Raw genomic sequence first — 16,300 nt, forward strand, 5'->3', positions numbered from 1 at the left:
TGTTGTCACATCTGAAGGGGTTGTCACATTTGCAGGTGTTGTTACATCTGCAGGTGTTGTTACATCTGCAGGAAGCAACATTATGGTGACTCACCTCACCTCTTTAACACAACCGAGCAGCGACTGAAAAAAATAAAACAACAGTGCAAGAATGGTGGACCTTTTGAAGTTTCAATATAATTCAAATATTTAAGATAACAGCATTTCCTCTTCCTGTCTGCCTTTTATTTTGTGCTCATGGAGCTGTGTGTACTGGCTGTGAACAAGGATGGCTTCAGTGCAGCAGGAGCATGAACGTGCAATTTGAAGGCATAAAAAGTGTTTACAAATCTCTCAAAGGTTTATGGATTATTTTGAAATTCCTGACACTAGATGATACTTTCGGTTACCAAGGTCTCAGCCAGGAGTCGTCTGCATATTTGTGTCTGTGTTTGTGATTCCAGAGCTCAAAATGTAAAATGAAAATACTGAATAGAATACTGAATAGAGCAAACTGCATCGTTTGACACCGTAAAAGTGAAGTTGGCTATGTAATCACCGTGACTGGCGTCCATTGTAGCAGCCTGCTACAATACTTGGCAAAGGGTAATCGTAAATATGGTAAAGTTATCATCCATGTCGGAGCTAATGACTCCCGTCTTCACCAGTGGGAAGTGACCAAAAGGAATATTGTCTCGAGTGTAATTACGCCAAAACCATGTCGGACTCCGTAGGTTTCTCTGGCCCCCTCCCCAATCTGACCAGCGATGACATGTTTAGTCGCATGCTCTCGCTCCGCCGCTGGTTGTATCGGTGGTGTTCAGAAAACGACGTGGCCTTTATTGACAATTGGGAAACGTTCTGGGGAAAGCCCGGTCTGATTAGAAGAGACGGCATTCATCCCACCCGGGATGGTGCTGCTCTTGTCTCTAGTAATTTGGCCTGCTTTATTAGACACTCCCCTTGACAATCCAGGGTCCAGGCCAGGGTGCAGAGCTGTAGTTTAACACTCTTCTCTGCTGCTTCTCAAGGACCAACGCCTGCCAACAAAACTATAGGATTACATGATGAAACTGGTAACTCTAACCAGGTGCCTAGCAAAATAAAAGTGGTTGCAGTTCCCCGCCCTCCAAAAGTTCACCACGTGAGGCGTTATAGAGGCGTTAACCAAAATAATCTTGTAAAAATTAAAACCAATGCACATTTGGTACCAATAAGAGACCGAAAATACAGGATGAGCTAACGGGGTGTGGACCGGTCATTTTTCTGGAAGTGGCACAGTGTCCAGATATTTCTTGGATACTGCAGGTTGTGCAGCTGTTCATATTGTGTTTACCACACACTTTATTTTAGTAAAATCAATACCCAGTAATGGTATAGTAAATGGTTTTGAAAATAGTCATCTTTCTCATTTCTGTACAGAGGATTTTTCATTCAAGAGCAGAAATATCTTTCTGTTTTTTTCAGAGAATGAGAACTATCAAATTTAATAATTCATACACACAACTTTATAAATCTGACAAAGAGAATTCACAAGTGAATGGTTTACCTTTGTGAACGCACACAGATACGTGAAACTTTACAACTGTTTGGCCCCAGGATGGCTACGTCTGCTCGTTTGTGCATGCTAGTCTCGCTCACAAACTCTTAGCCTTTCCTCCACGGAGTAACAGTTATTAATTGAACATATACCCAAAAGCAGGTGGGTGTGAATCTTTCCAGGCCAGTTTTTATCAGGATAAATACATCTATGTGCTGTTCATGGGCTCCAGGTTAGCTGTCAGTTCAGGTATCACCGGTTCTGTCTCGTTTAAAGTCCTCAGAACCCAAAACGCAGATGCTGCTCAATGCTATATATGGAAAACTACGTGTTAAATAATGAAGAAAGAAGACAAAATTAAAGCTGCAAGCAGCGATGAACGGGCCCTCGCACTCACGGCCACCGCTCCCATAAGCATATCAGAAATAAACACCACCCACGACTTCCTATGTCAAACCATTCAAAAGATATAGCAGAAAAAAGTTTTCTAGGGAGGGCTGTTGTGCCATCTTGCCACGCCCATTAATGCAAACCATGAAATATCAAATTTATCGCCAGGCCTGGCTTGGGTGCAAAATTTGGTGACTTTTGGGGAACTATCAAATATGGACCAATCAGATGAAGGGGAGGCGCGTTTTTTGGCGTCTAGCGTCGCCACGGTAACACTTTTGAAAGAGAAAAGTAATGCACGTAGTCGCAGGATGGAGATGCACATTTTGATGTATAACCCACCTGGGTGCACGTTACGGTTCGGGCTCTGAAGCGGCTGAAGAAATGGCATAAATTTCGCCAAAATGACACGATTAATTCAAAATGGCCGACTTCCTGTTGGGTTTGGGCCATGGCGCCAGGAGACTTTTCTTTAAGTTGCGACATGATACCAGCCCCCCAGTCTCGCGCTCAGAAGGCGCGCCGATTTTTCCCAGTGGCCAGCCGCGGTACTGCAACAGAAAATCCCATGGGGCCCAGAAAGCTTTTTTCCCATAGACGGCAATAGTAAAAGAGAAGCCTCTAAAACTGTTCACAGGAACCTCCAGCTGTAATCACCGGCAATTACTAATCTTTGTATTCTATATTTTTAAGTCATGGACTTTATATCCGTCAAAAATGTTTTATAACGGCCAGAAAAGTCAAAGAAAAGTCTCTTTCTGGGCGTGACGTCACGGCCGTGTCGGTGCCATTGATGTTGCCCCGGGGCATGATGGGAGGCCCCAGAGCATCATGGGAGGTGACTCAACTGCGCATGCTCTATGGGCCCGTGTACACGGAAGTAAACCAGGAAGTCCGAGATTTTTTCGGCACATGCGCTGGCTGAGCAGAATGCATTGAAATGAATGGGCGGCCATTTTGGGCACGGTATCCAGTTAATATTATAGATCCATGCATGATACAGGTGTGTACCGATTTTCGTGCATGTACGTCAAACCGTATTGTGGGGCTTGAGGCACAAGGTTTTCTAGGGGGCGCTGTTGAGCCATTTGGTGCAAAATTTGGTGACTTTTGGGGCACGTTTAGGGGGAAAAAAAGGCCCTCATTTCGTCAGAAGGAAAAGAAAAAGAAAGAAAGAAAGAATAATTCCTACAGATACAATACGGCCTTCACACTGTAAGTGCTTGGGCCCTAATAATCTGTTATTTTGACCTGAATGTGTTTCACAAAATCTTCATTGTGGAGTCCTGATCTGCTTCTGTCTGACCGGCCAACAGGCTGACCTATAGTTTCTTATATATGGATATTATGCCAGTGGTTGGCTAAAGAACAAAAAATTGGCTTATAACTTAGAACGAGCACAGAACATGCTATTTTATTATCTTTCATTGAGATTCGGTTTTACTTATAAGGGATATGGAGCTGAAATGATGTAGTATTCTCCAGCTTCTCCAGCAAATAAGGAAATCAGGCTTGGATCATTTTTTGGCAATTTTGAATAAAGAACATGGTGAACCGCCGTGTGTCCTGATGGAGATACGGTCCATTGTGAGCAACCGGATTAACTGGAAATCAGCAGTGGTACTACAAGTGTCTGTAACTTGATGTTATTAATGAGCAAAGTTTTCTTCCAGACAGAGAGAGCTACTGAACACATTTTCCATGATGTATTATCTGTTTTACTTAATCTGTATCTTTACTTCACACTTGCAAATATTTACTACAAAAATCATCATAAAAAATGATGCATAAATTTGTAGCATAGAGCCGCTGACAAAGTGCCTCATAGTCTGCGCAGACAACTAAACGGCATATTAAATCCCCTCCCCAAATTTCCCAGAGCTTGTGTGCAGACTGGTGATGCAGCAGATTGCACAACAGTCGTTTTATCACAACAGCGCGCTCTTGGGATGACGCATTGCAAGGGGCTGATGAGGAGCCTGGTGGTAATTGTATTCAGCGTGTGTTCCCAGGCTAATGTGGAGCATGTTGCAGCAGTCAGAGATCCTGGCGGCCTGCAGTGCCCGCTGCAGAGCTGTCAGATCTGCTCCGGGCCGCTGACAGGCTGGTAGCAGGAGGAAGGCCCAGTGAAAATGAAATCACAGCATCTGTTTTTTGCAGAGTGGGAGGAGGGCTCTGGTCGCTGGCTGGGAATAGGAAGTAGATCTGCAGAATCATCCCATTTGATGCGGTTTACCATATACACAAGTGTAAGTCTGGGATGGATGTAGGGCAGATTCCCAACAATCTGGTTAAATATCTACCTGAGAGCATTTATTTGGGTGTTTAATGTGAAAAACCAGCAGAAAAAGCTCTGACACAAACACAAACCCCATTTCTTTATTTGGATGGATGGATGGATGGATGGATGGATGGATGGATTGATGGATGGATGGATGGATGGATGGATGGATGGATGGATGGATGGATGGATGGATGATGGATGGATGGATGGATGGATGGATGGATGGATGATGGATGGATGGATGGATGGATGGATGGATGGATGCACAGATGGATGGATGGATGGATGCACAGATGGATGGATGGATGGATGATGGATGGATGCACAGATGGATGGATGGATGGATGCACAGATGGATGGATGGATGGATGGATGGATGGATGATGGATGGATGCACAGATGGATGGATGGATGGATGGATGATGGATGATAGATGGATGATGGATGGATGGATGGATGGATGGATGATGGATGATAGATGGATGATGGATGGATGGATACATGGATGATGGATGGATGGATGGATGCACAGATGGATGGATGGATGATGGATGGATGATAGATGGATGATGGATGGATGGATGGATGGATGATGGATGGATGGATACATGGATGGATGCACAGATGGATGGATGGATGGATGGATGATGGATGATGGATGGATGCACAGATGGATGGATGGATGGATGGATGGATGGACTGATGGATGGATGGATGGATGATGGATGATGGATGGATGCACAGATGGATGGGTGGATGGATGGATGGATGGATGATGGATGGATGATAGATGGATGGATGGATGGATGGATGATAGATGGATGGATGCACAGATGGATGGATGGATGGATGGATGGATGATAGATGGATGGATGATAGATGGATGGATGGACTGATGGATGGATGGATGGATGGATGGACTGATGGATGGATGGATGGATGGATGATGGATGGATGATAGATGGATGGATGGATGGATGGATGCACAGATGGATGGATGATGGATGGATGCACAGATGGATTGATGGATGATGCACAGATGGATGGATGGATGGATGCACAGATGGATGGATGGATGGATGCACAGATGGATGGATGGATCAGAATCAGACACAGTACATCCAAGTGATCGCCGCAGCTTTGTGGCGCTCTAAACCCGGAGACTGTTGGGTGGGGCTGATAAGAGGGGGGGCCGAGGAAGGCGTTGAGTTGAGGGAGGTGTGTTTATCAGTAAGTGTGTGTGTAGCGATGAGTCCGTGAACTTCGCCCAGAGCTGCTCTCAGCCAATGTCCTTGATGTTATCAGACGGCCCGGTACAGTTCTGAAAACAGGTCCACAGATGTTCCTGAGAGGGGAGGGTTAGTGGGGGCAGAGTCATCTTGTTTACATTCCACCAGAAAGATTGTGACCAGAGCGATCGGCCAAAAACCGCCCTGTCAAGGCCAGATTATAGAATCAACAATTGCAAAAACAGGCAGCCTCAGTAATTTTCCGTCTGCCTTCACTCTCTGGTTCATCAATGGCGACTCCAATCAGACGAATTTGTGATCAATTTCCGCCAAGCCGACCTTCCAACTTCTCCAAGGTCTTATCCATCCTGCCAATGAGCTCAAAGACCGCCGCCAGCCTGCGATTCTGTTCGAGAATCGCATCCAGTTTATGGCTTTGCTCCCCCAACGTTAAAGTCAGAGCGTTGATCGCCTTGCTTGTCCCTTCAGCCACGTCCGGCAGCTCTGAAAGGAAGGCTTTCAGAATAATAATAATAATAATGTAATAATTGCTCGGGGGTTTATGTTTATGTTCATGTTCTGGGTCTCTGGAAAGCGTCTAGAGACAACATCTGTTGTATTAGACACTATATAAATAAAATGGAATTGAATTGAATTGAAAGAGCCAAAACAGCTGTCGAAGACTTACGCGTTTGTCGGTAGACCAGGAATCCCCCTCCTCCGATCAAGAGGATGATCAAGAGAAATCCTGCTATCATAAATCAAATTATGAAGCATCTTCAACGTCCTCGACAGACAGAATCGCCAAACACAAAGGTTTCCAGTATTTGTAGGAATCCATTGTGTATCCAGCAAAAAATGTCCCATCGGGGCAGGAGGGCCTTACCCCCTGTCTTCTGGTCGCAAAAATTTGGTATATTGTGCTGAGAGACCAGTTAATCAATTCCATGATTGTAGAGTTTTGGAGGAGTGAAATGAAGAGACTCTGAAGACGAGACAGGATAAAAGCAGCAGCAGGGCAGATAGAGAGGGAGAGGAGCAGAAAAAGCGTCCGCCTTCATCGAGAGCCGGAAGAAGAAAAGAGCCGGAAGAAGATGGATGGATGGATGGACGGAAGGATGGACAGATGGATGGATGGATGGATGGATGGATGGATGGATGGTTTAATGTACAGAGAGAATATGACAGAGGTTTGGAGACACTGTCTATAAAACATCTTAAATGACAAAACATTGAAGCAAATATTTTGCTTTAAAGGCTGTGCAGCAATTATAAAGTGGTTAAATGAGGTTCTTCTTGCTGCTACTGAAGCAAAAGACACCCAAAGGAGGACAAAGGAGGGCAGAGGAGGATAGAAGAGAGCAGAGGAGAGCAGAGGAGTTATTTTTTCCATGTTCCAGTTGGCACCATCGCAGAGGCAACTGAGAGACTAAAGTAAGTATTAACAGAAGAGAAACTAAGAGAGGGATGCAGCTCCAGTAAATCTCAGACAGAGCTGTAAAGCAACTTAACCTCCCCCCTATAGAGACCGCCGCCGGGCTATAAATGGCAGAAGTTCTCTGGTACTGCTTTCAAATCCAAATGCAGAATATCTGCAGTACTTTGATACGTTGCTGTCTCATGCTCTGAAAATCTCCGTCATGCAAGACGTCCAGACCTGGGACGTGGTGACTTTGGCATCTCCTTTCTCTCCACATTTTGACATTTGCTTCAATACAAATGAAACACTCTTGCAGTATTTGTCTTTTGCTTAAGATACATACGGGCAGGCCAGCTGACAGTCTTGCCGGGGCCCCGGACAAATTAATCTAAGATGGGCCCCCCTGCGCCCGGATCTCTCCTTCTCCTCTTCCTCTCCTCTCCCTCTGCTCTTCAGGTTTTTATACAAGCTAATGGACGTTAACATTAGAGCTAGCCAGTTAGGTTAAGTTACAAGGTTGGTAAACGTTGTAACTGTTTCTTACCTTGCTCTACGCTGACTTTATTAATTCCAGCTTCACCGTCACCACCTTTTTAAAATATTTGTGTAGAGAATCTCTGAGGCCTCTATTTTCTTCTTCTCTTCTTCTCTTTTCTCTTCTTTTCTGAGCACCGGACTTGTGCTGACCGGACATTTTGACCATTCTAATGGTTGAATTAAATGATAACGTCAAATTTTGATCAGCGGCCAAACCATTTTTGTGTTGGGGGTTCTTGACCACAAGGACAATTAGGAAGAAAACAAATAACAAGCTTTTATGGAACTCAAATACTACATATTTTTTCCACAAAAAAGCATATTTTGAAACATTTTGAAACATGATTCCATAATTTAATGAGAATAAAAAAAAAAAAAAGGTTTTTTTTTTTTAGTTCTTGATTCCCCCTACCCTGGGCCCGGGACAACAGACCCGTTTGTCCCCCCCTATCGGCGGGCGTGCATACGGGTATATCTGGCATTTAAAGCTACTATCTTCCTGAGTGCTGAGTCTGTAACGTTGTCTCCTGGGTTTCCACCAGTGGCTCCAGTCCTGGAGTCCTGGGAATTACTAGCTCGCCGTATAGAAGTCAAAGAGTGGGCAAATGTCGGACACTTCAGCATTGTTAGCCAGCATGTAAACATGTCCTTTAATGGTAGAAAATAAAAATGCTTTATTTGTAATCGGCCTATAAACCAGAGGGCTTTATGAGAGATTATCCACATGGAAACCTTGATTTTTCAGCTTCTGACGAAACCAAAAAAACCTTTAAGTGCTTCAACCTTCATCAGAAACTCAGTGACTTTGCCTTTATGTTCGTCAATATCTTTCTAAATATTCATCAAAACGACTGCGATCACATCCGACTCGACTCCTAAAAACATTCAAAGGCCTCCCCGTTATTATTATTATTATGATGTCATTGACTTCATTGTGTTTTTGGAGAGTTATGTGTCGGAGCCAGACACATTTACGCACCTCAGAGTTACAGGAAAATGTTTTCCTGACTCTAACTTCTATTCTGCTGTTGAAGAAAGCCGAAGCTTTGTGCACATCGTTGAGTATTCAGGGGAACAATGTTATTATCCTCCTGCAAACACAAAAGTGCAGCTTGCGACATCTGCAGTGAGCTTGTTTCCTGGAAACAAGGCGAATGAAACGAAGAAGAGTAAGTAATTGAGAGGGATCCCGTTATCGAGTTCCCAGTCGGAGGATTTCTTTTCTGCTTTGTGTCGGTACATTATCTCATCTTTTAGAAGTGATAAATGCACTAACTCTGCTTTCAGTTTTAATACGCCGGGGGAAAAGAGATACACCCCCACTCCTCCAGGTATTCGGTACTCTCACTGAGTTCAAGGACAGTATTTCCCAGACTGTTGCTGCTGGGATGTTTCCACCTGCAGGACGGGGTTTCTAATCACGGTACCCGGTCCGTGCACGTATGACAGTCTCGTGCACGTCACCAAGCATCAACTAGGCCAAGATTAGGTGGCAGGATCAGAGGTGTCTTCAGTATTCACATTCATTACTCAGGTAGAAGTATAGATACTAGAGTTTAAAAATACTCCTGTACAAGTTGAAGTATCAACTCAAGTTTTTTACTCAAGTAAAAGTATAAAAGTACTGGTTTCAAAACTACTTAGGGCCCGATTTACTAAGATCCTAAATAAAGAGTACTAGATTGCGTGTGCACTGAAAAAGTTTGCACGTGCTGTTGTTGTGTGGTTTGCGGGTGATCAACTAAGATTGCGTGCGCAATTGATAACAGGTGCAAACCTCAGTATTTAAATCAGGTGTTGCGCGTCTTACAGTTTGCGGCGCAAACTTTGCGCCATGGAGAGTCTGGATGGAAAGCAGGATAGTCGCAAGCGCAAAATGAAATTTGACGAGTTGGAGTTAGAGATATTAGTGGAAGAGGCAAATTGTTGTGCCGTATTCAGCACCCCTGCCGTGAAAAGCACCCCCTCGTATATTCAATGATAAGTAGACCAAGAAAAAAAACAACACACTGACACTTCAATATATTTATATATACACACTCACACAAACACATACTTAGGAGTTTATATTATATATATTTACAAATATTATGGAAGACAACACAGTAAGCAGGCTATTAATTAATGACATCAATAACCATTTACCCGATTTTCGTTATCTGTGACTGTGATTGTGGGAAAGTATGACTATTGTGGAATCCATGAGCGCATTTAAACATGAATCATTAACACAAAACTGGACGCTAAACAGAACGTGACACGGAATGAGAATATCATTTTTGTCAGACGAGGGGGTGCTTTTCACGGCAGGGGTGCTGAATACGGCACAACACCGGGGTATGACAACTGCAGAACAAGTATAGGCGCACAATAAGAAACACTTTTTTCTCCATGAAAACACGTGATTTATTTATTATCACAAATAAAAAAATGAATGTGCCTTCTGTGGCAACCTTTTGCTGAATAATACTCGATTTAACATTCAAATAAAATATTTCTCCTTTTGCATGTGGAGATTAGCACCTTCCTTTCGAACGTATTAAATACAGACGCAATCACAATCCACGCAAAAACTTTCAGGCTTGGTAAATCTCATTGCGCGTGGTAAATGGACCAATTTGCATCTTCCCCTCCCAGTATTTAGCGATTTCTGGCGGGTACGCCCCATATTGATTATTCATCAGGGCAAAAGTACTAAATGAACAGCGTGTGCTATTTTGCGCATTTGAGAGGCGCAGTCGTCTTTGCACGCTGTTAGTAGATCAGCTGGCACTTTGGTTTGCGGGTGATGTCAAGTTTGCACAAGTTTTTACACACGCAAACCTTTAGTAAATCAGGCCCTTAAAGTATAAAAGTAAAAGTAATGTAAGGGGGAAAAAGTCATTAAGGACAAAAGCCATTAAAAATGAATGCATCTTAGTATAATGCAAATATATTAAAGAAGCATATATGTGTACTATTGAGCATTAACATGTGTTTCAGAGAGCAGGAGATATGATGACTAGTTGCCTATAAGTATTGTAATGGTGCAAAAAGTCAAACTTCAGAGGCATGTTATCATTTATCCTAACCTTTATTGGAATGTACATCCAAGTTTAGTTGCAGGAATCTGAGGGAACGGATGTAAGAACAAAACTGGACAAGAACATCTGAAACAACCACAACCAAATTCACTCTATCCGGCAGAGACGTGGGCATATTAGGGCCAGGACGGGCCTAGGCCCGCCCACTTTTTTGATTGGCCCAGGGCCCGGCCCGCCCTGAGAAAACTTGCATGATTTTTCTCACTATTTTTTTTTTATTATTGATATTTTTTATTCACTCATTAAAAAATATGCTTAACATTGACATTCCAAGCAAACAAAAACATATAAAAATGTAATAAAAATAAAAACATTTTATTCTCTGTCAACTGTTACAACGGAACTAACTTTAGCAATGATTTTCCGGCGAACACTGCGTGCTGCGCTCGCTGCTGCTTAATTTTGTTTTCAGACAGCGTACGCAATTAGCTAAGTTAGTCAGCATTCATGGCTCAGAGTAAACTGAGTAAATTTGGCTTTAAAAGGGTTAGACTCGAAAATGAGCCACAACCTTCTAGCAGCATCTCCGCCGTTCCTACACCTCCCACTCCAGAGACTAGCAGCACGCGCCCCGCACCAGCGTCTCCTCAGCCGGGCAGCGGACATGGCCGTGTCCTGTTCCTCCCCCCGGTCGCCAGCATGAAGGACCACCCAGCTGACATTAGCTGTACCAGGGGGAATATTAAACACCAGTTGTCTTTTTTTAATGGGGGAAATGTGTTTGCAAATCACAATGCTCAATTTTGTATTAAATAATATTACAAGCATAGCTACGCTATAGAAATATAATGATGTACTGTAGTAGTCAGTCCATTGTGTCAGTGTGCACTTGAGGACAGCAGGGTGCGCTGTTTCACTTAAATAGGTCAGAGAATCATTAACCTTAAGGTTGTTTCTGCTAGGCATTAGTGGATATTATATTGATTTTTCCTCTGGCAAAAGTTGGCCCGCCCACTTTTCTTCAGGCCCGCCCTATTCAAAATTTCTGGCTACGTCCCTGCTATCCGGACGAAGCAATTTAACTGGATAGTTTTTATTTAAAGGCCGAAATGAAATAGAGTAACAAGGCTGTTTTTAAAATGTAAGGAGTAAAAAGTACAGTGTCAGGTAAATCAACCGTTGAACTTGTTTTGTCATTGTGAAACTGTCACATGCTTGGCTAACAGAAGCCACATCAGCCACTTCCTGATCTACTCAGGTTTTGGACTGTCCTGGTGACAGGTGACCACTGTAATGTCAGGACTCAATCATACGTTATCACTTCCACCCATTGTCCATTACCCATTGTCTACTGTCTACTGTTTACTATGCATTGTCCTTATATGATCATTTCCTGTGTAAAAGTTTCTTAATAAAAGCATCTTCTGGGAGGAGAATCTTGGGGAAGCTCAGGAGTTCTCAATGAGGGCTACGTTGCCCTGCACTCCTGTTGCTCTTCCCCCTCCTGCAGGAGTGCGCTAAAAACCCATTCCAAGGTAGTCTCTGTGTCTTTTCTCGTTATGAATTTATGTAATGTTGATTTGGACCCAACATACAGGTAATTGCGTGAAAATGTAAGGAGTAAAAGTAAAAAGTCGTCTGAAAAATAATTACTCCAGTGAAGTATAGATAACCAAAATTTCTACTTAAGTAAGGTAACGAAGTATTTGTACTTGGTTACTTGACCCCTCTGGGCATGATTACTCTGACTCTTGGTTTCTTGCTGCAGGGAAGAGTGTGTAGTTGAATGAAGGTTTGCATCTGCAGCATCACAGCGTCACAGCGTTGGCTCGGCTCGGTAATCCACGGGGAAGGTGCACACTACTGCTCCACGTGCTGCTAAGCCGCTTAGTCTGCATGTAATTAGGGATGTGTAGTAAAAACACACAGCGGGCCGGATGTATGGAATCTGCAGAGTGAAAAAGGCCCGGTGTAGGTTGAAGCTGCACGACTGTAACCCAGAAATAATGAAGGTATTACTCCCCCGAGAGAGTTCTCTCTATCTGGCTGGAACGGCGCGGCAGCAGCCGCCTGTTGAACGCTGGCACCGAGTCTAGACCGCCGTGACTCAGGGGATCTCGCTTTCAAGGCAACAATGAGCTGCTGCAGAAAGCCAAGAGAGCACAAAGACAGCGGAGGCAACACGTGTGCCGGCGTCTCCTACGAGCGAAGGCGAGGGCAGCTTTACTGGAGGCCTGCTGCAAATCACTGTGACCTTTATTTCTTTATTTCTGCTGGTAGCTTTTCTGGAAACGCTGCTGACAGGCTCCCTGCATTTTTGCGGCACGTCGTGACTCATTTCCTGAAATATCCGGTGTTGATCAGAGCACTCATGAAAGGAGGCATCACACTGAAATGCTGAGGAGAAGGTGGGGATTGTGGGGATTGAGCTGCTCTGGTGCTGATCTGAGGGTGAAGGGCGCCCCCTGGTGGAGACTGAGAGGACCTTCGTGCTGCTCTCAGTGCTGGATGGTTATCAACAGTACTCGAGTTGTAAAAAAGAATCAGGGGGGATGGTGGATTTTTTCATATGGGTACAGATAATTTGTGCTGATTACAAATAATATAATATATTACAAATAATAGCAGTGACCAAAACAGCTGCAGAAATACTGCAGGAATGACATAGCAGCAGTTAAATGCAGCCTTCTGTAAGCTTTAAATATCCACTGGGCTTACATCAAATACATCAAAACACAACAATAAAAAACAGTTTTCTGAACTTATCAATATGACTCTGTCCTTCACAGGATAAGTAACATGGATCACTGCAAAAACTCTAAATCTTAACAAGAATATTTGTCTTATTTCTAGTTAAAATGTCTCATTTTAGTAAAAAAATCTCATTACACTTAAAACAAGACTCATCACTGGAAAAAACAACAATTTTCACCTGTTTCAAGTAGATTTTCACTTGAAATAAGTAGAAAAATCTGCCAGTGGAACAAGATTTTTTTGCTTGTAATGAGAAGATAAATCTTGTTCCACTGGCAGATTTTTCTACTTATTTCAAGTGAAAATTGACTTGAAACAGGTGAAAATTGTTAAATAAGTTATTTTTCTGGTGATGACTCAAATGTTGAAATAGCAGTAAAACCACATTCATTGATGAAATGACATAAGGGATGGAAAGGAGGGATGGCAGTTTTACAGGGGGGATGATTTGGACCGTTTTTATTTCAGGGGGGGATGATTTGGACCGTTTTTATTTCAGGGGGGATGATTTGGACCGTTTTTATTTCAGGGGGGGATGATTTGGACCGTTTTTATTTCAGGGGGGGATGATTTGGACCGTTTTTATTTCAGGGGGGGATGATTTTGATGTTTTTATTTCAGGGGGGATGATTTGGACCGTTTTTATTTCAGGGGGGGTGATTTGGACCGTTTTTATTTCAGGGGGGGATGATTTGGACCGTTTTTATTTCAGGGGGGGATGCCGTCCCCCCTCATCCTCCCTCCACTCCAGTACTTGTTATCTGCAGATATTCAGATGTGTGTTAGTTTTCTTTATTTAACCAGGTAAAGACTCATTGAGATCAAAATCTCTTTTCCAGGAGTGACCTGAACAAGACGGCAGCAGAAACAGTTACAACAGCGAACAAAACAGCAACAAACAGCATCACACACTATAATCAGGGACACAAATAACATACAACATAAATTCAGGAACTTTTCAGTACTATTCGATTAAAAACAATCACATTGGCCAAGAGAACTAGTTTCTCGATCCTTTAAAATGGAAGTAAATTCCCCCAGAGCAGAGGTGTCAAGTAACGAAGTACAAATACTTCCTTACCTTACTTAAGTATAAATTTTGGTTATCTATACTTTACTGGAGTAATTATTTTTCAGACGACTTTTTACTTTTACTCCTTACATTTTCATGCAATTATCTGTACTTTTTACTCCTTACATTTTAAAAACAGCCTCGTTACTCTATTTCATTTGGGCCTTTAATAAAAACTATCCAGTTAAATTGCTCCATCCGGATAGAGTGAATTTGGTTGTGGTTGTTTCAGATGTTCTTGTCCAGTTTTGTTCTTACATCCGTTCCCTCAGATTCCTGCAACTAAACTTGGATGTACATTCCAATAAAGGTTAGGATAAATGATAACATGAACATGAAGTTTGACTTTTTGCACCATTACAATACTTATAGGCAACTAGTCATCATATCTGCTGCTCTCTGAAACACATGTTAATGCTCAATAGTACACATATATGCTTCTTTAATATATTTATATTAACACATGTTAATGCTCAATAGTACACATATGTGCTTCTTTAATATATTTATATTAACACATGTTAATGCTCAATAGTACACATATATGCTTCTTTAATATATTTACATTATACTAAGATACATTCATTTTCAATGGCTTTTTCCCCCTTACATTACTTTTACTTTTATACTTTAAGTAGTTTTGAAACCAGTACTTTTATACTTTTACTTGAGTAAAAAACTAAAAAAATGTGAATACTGAAGACACCTCTGCCCCAGAGTGATGAGTTCAAGTTCAGGTCGTTCTGAAGGTCATTCTGAAGGTCATTCTGAAGGTCATTCTGAAGGTCATTCTGAAGGTCATTCTGAAGGTCGTTCCAGGACCAGGAGCAGCAGATCTGAAGGCTTTTTCCCCAAGTTCAGTGTTGGCTGGAGGAACCAACATGAAGAACTTCCTGTGAGCGTAGGTTGTAAGGATTAGCGTCTATACATGTATGAAAATAGATCAGTAGGAACCAGCCCAAGAAGAGATTTATATATAAAAACTAACCATGGAGAAAGTCTGCGGGCAGATAAAGATGGACAGTTTGGAGTTGCATACAAAGTGCAGTGGTGAACAAGATTATTGCCACATCCTGTAATAAAACGTAAGGCACAATGATATAAATGATATTCAGTGTCCAGCTTTTTCAAATAAGTGACAGGTTTGTTCATAAACAACAAGTCTCCATAATCCAGTAAAGGAACGGAAGTGGTTGATATCAAATATTTCCTAACTTGCAAGGAAAAACAAGACTTTTCTAAAGAGGAAACCCAATTTCATCTTAAGTTTGGATAAAGTTTTTCTATGTGTGGTTTAAAAGACAAGTTCTCATCAATGACAGTTCCTAAGTACTTATATGTTGTGACCATTTCAAGTTCAAATCCATTAGCAGTTAATACTTTAGGAATGTCCAATGGTAACCGTTTGCCATTTGAAAATAACATCACTTTTGATTGACCTGCATTTGAAATCCCACATTAATCATGTCAAAAAGAAAATGTCCAAAACAATCGCAATAGTTTATAGATCCAAAGAACTTTTAAATAAAAAATCACATTACCTGCTATATTGTTCCCTTATAGTCCCATACATGACATGTTGTGTGGAAGTTGTGGGGAAACACCTATAAAACCATCTCATGCCCATATTTTTACTACAAAAAAGAATAGTACGTATAATTATGGGAGCAGAGTACCTGGTGCCAACCAATGCTTTATTTATTAATTTAAATACATGAACATTCTGGGATCTAGTTAACCTTCAAACCTTATTCATTATATACAAAGCACATCATAGATGTTCTCAGAGACTGTTCCAAATTCACCAGAGTAAATCTGAACTAAGGAGCACAGGTGTGTTTAAAACGGCATGGGGAAGAACCAAAAGTAAAGAAAACTGTGTTTCCGTGAAAGGTTTCAAATTGTGGAATTGCTGTGATAAGGATTTAAGAATGTGTACCTCAATTTATGTTTTCAAAAAAATGTTTCAATATAAAACGATAAACAATTATAAAGAAATCTGTTAATTATGTTGGTATAGCCTTGTAGCTCCTATAATGTAATAATTTCCTATAATGTAATAATTTCACCCT

General features: G+C 42.0%; 1 protein-coding gene across 2 annotated transcripts in view; it reads left to right on the forward strand.

Moving 5' to 3' along the window:
• sv2ba (synaptic vesicle glycoprotein 2Ba) overlaps positions 1-16,300 on the forward strand; it is a 53,379-nt gene that overhangs the window by 15,633 nt on the left and 21,446 nt on the right. The gene's annotated exons all lie outside the window — the stretch shown is intronic.

The sequence above is a fragment of the Cololabis saira genome, chromosome 2, assembly GCF_033807715.1.
Source record: "Cololabis saira isolate AMF1-May2022 chromosome 2, fColSai1.1, whole genome shotgun sequence".
NCBI classification, from domain to species: domain Eukaryota; kingdom Metazoa; phylum Chordata; class Actinopteri; order Beloniformes; family Belonidae; genus Cololabis; species Cololabis saira.